Source organism: Gossypium arboreum, chromosome 1 (genome assembly GCF_025698485.1).
Source record: "Gossypium arboreum isolate Shixiya-1 chromosome 1, ASM2569848v2, whole genome shotgun sequence".
Lineage (NCBI taxonomy): Eukaryota > Viridiplantae > Streptophyta > Magnoliopsida > Malvales > Malvaceae > Gossypium > Gossypium arboreum.
In genome coordinates this window covers 107,914,247-107,916,910 of record NC_069070.1, presented here as the reverse complement: position 1 = coordinate 107,916,910, position 2,664 = coordinate 107,914,247, and the positions used below count along the sequence as shown (strand labels likewise).

Below are 2,664 nucleotides of genomic sequence, written 5' to 3'. Positions count from 1 at the left end.
ACACACACTTGGCGAATTTTCTTGAATTTTGCGATACATTCAAAATCAATGGCATTTTTGATGATGCCATTCGTCTTCGGTTATTTCCCTTTTCACTGAGAAGCAAAGCTAAACAGTGGTTGAACTCGTTAACATGAAGGTCTATCACTACTTGGGAACAAATGACCGAGAAAGTTTTACTAAAATATTTTCTACCGGCTAAAACGGCTAAATTGCGTAATGATATCTCTTCTTTTGTGTAGATGGATTTAGAAACACTTTACGATGCATGGGAGAGATACAAGGACTTACTGAGAAGGTGCCCTCACCATGGGTTACCGCTTTGGCTACAAGTTCAAACGTTCTACAATGGTGTGAATCCCTTGACAAGACAAATGATTGATGCAGCTGCTGGTGGAACCATCAACAATAAAACACCGGAAGATGCATATGAATTTATAGAGGAGATGGCATTGAATAACTATCAGTGGCAAGTCATGAGTACAAAGCCAACGAAAACAGCCAGAATTTATAACATCGATTCAGTCACCATGCTCTCTAATCAGGTAGAACTTCTCAATAAAAAGATTGATGGTTTACTTGGTTCTACGCAGGTACATCTAGTAATGAGGTGTGACTCAAGCGGAGGAGGTGTGCATACAGAATACCAATCCTTCAATCCTACAACTAAAGAAGAACAAGTCAACTATATGGGTAATAATAACTTTAGATCTCAAAATAACCCATACAGTAATACCTATAATGTAGGTTGGAGGAACCACCCAAATTTCTCCTGGGGTGGTCAAGGGAATCAAAAGCCACAAAACCCTCAAGGTTTTCAACAGCCACCTTATCAACAAGAGAAGAAATCGAACCTTGAAGAGATGCTTTCTAAATTCATCTCGGTGTCAGAAACCCGTTTCCAAAATACCGAGACAACACTTAATAATCAACGAGCATCGATCCAAGGACTAGAAACTCAGATAGGCCATCTGTCCAAATTAATCTTCAAACGACCACAAGGTAGCCTACCAAGTAATAGTGAACCTAATTTGAGGGAACACCTCAATGCAATTAGCACTCAAGATAAGGAAGGATTCATTACACCTGAACCAGAATTACAGCAAGACAACACGATGAATAAATGACGAGAAGAGGTAAACAATAATGATCCCAAACAGGTAAGTACAAATCATGAACCTCGTGTGCGATATCCTAAAGCGATGATGAAAGACAGAATAGAAGGACAATTCGGTAAGTTTGTCAAACTCTTAAAGAAATTACATATTAACTTACCCTTTATTGAAGTTCTTTCGCAGATGCCCAACTCAGCAAAATTCTTAAAGGAACTTCTGAGCAATAAAAGAAAATTAGATGCTACATCGCATGTGGAACTCAATGCAGTCTGCTCAGCTATTCTAAAAAATGAGCTACCTAACAAATTAAAAGATCTAGAGAGTTTTACAATTCCTTGTTTAATTGGTAGTCTATCTGTGAATAATGCTTTAGCTGATCTAGGGGCAAGTACAAATGTTATGCCGTATAAAATGTTTAAACGACTAGGTCTTGGTAAACCCAAACAGACTAGGATGAGCATACAATTGGCTGACAAAATAGTTAGATTTCTTAAGGGTATTATTGAAGATGTTCTTGTTAAAATTGATAAATTTATTTACCTAGTAGATTTCTTTGTCTTAGATATGGATGAGGATAACGAGGTACCTTTAATTTTAGGACGACCATTTTTAGCAACTGCCTGAACCATTATTAACGTAGGCACAGGAGAGGTAACACTTCGTGCAGGTGACAACGCAGTAACACTCCAAGCACACGACTCAGTTAATACCTCTAAGACTCTAGAAAATGCTATAAAAACTGTTGATGATAAAACTAATATTCAATCGTCCTTGCAGGAACTTCCTCGAACCAAGACAATAGAGATAGTGCGATACTATCATGAAGAGAACAAAGACGTCCATGAAGAACGAAGACTACGGATAGAGGAGTTAGACGAATGGCGAGAACACAAACCAAGAACACATGATAAACAGAAACTACGTAAAAACAAGCCCGATACCTCTCCTAATCAACTTAAGGTTGGCGATACAGTCTTACTAGATGCCGTTGATCCTCACATTGTGACTACCACACCAAATGAGGAAATCCCTCTTACGGTACTTAGTATTTTTCCATTCAGTACAGTGGAGGTGAGTCATCCCAAGTTCGGCACTTTTAAGGTAAACAACACCCATTTAAAACCTTATTTTAAAATTGACAACAGGAATGAGGAGTATGAACTCCTCGAACCACCAAGATCATTCAATAGAGAGGTAAGTCGAGCTTAAATTATAAATAAGTGCTACTCGAGAGGCAACTCGAGCACTAACATATTTTGATTTCTTTAATTTTAACTTTTCAAACTTCGAATCAATTAACTTAGTCTTTGAATTGAAAAGTTTTTGAGCATACACGGCCAGGCACACGGGCGTGCCTAAAGCCGTGGAAAATTCTTAAAGGAACTTCTGAGCAATAAAAGAAAATTAGATACTACATCGCATGTGGAACCTAATGCAGTCTGCTCAACTATTCTAAAGAATGAGCTACCTAACAAATTAAAAGATCCAGGGAGTTTTACAATTCCTTGTTTAATTGGTAGTCTATCTGTGAATAATGCTTTAGCTGATC

At 37.9% G+C, this 2,664-nt stretch overlaps 1 non-coding gene across 1 annotated transcript; it reads right to left on the bottom strand.

Annotated features, from left to right (window-relative positions):
- Nucleotides 1-209: 209 nt before the first annotated feature.
- Nucleotides 210-316, bottom strand: LOC128282246 (small nucleolar RNA R71). Its single transcript, XR_008272458.1, has one exon. It is a non-coding gene; the product is annotated as a small nucleolar RNA R71 (small nucleolar RNA).
- Nucleotides 317-2,664: the final 2,348 nt, after the last annotated feature.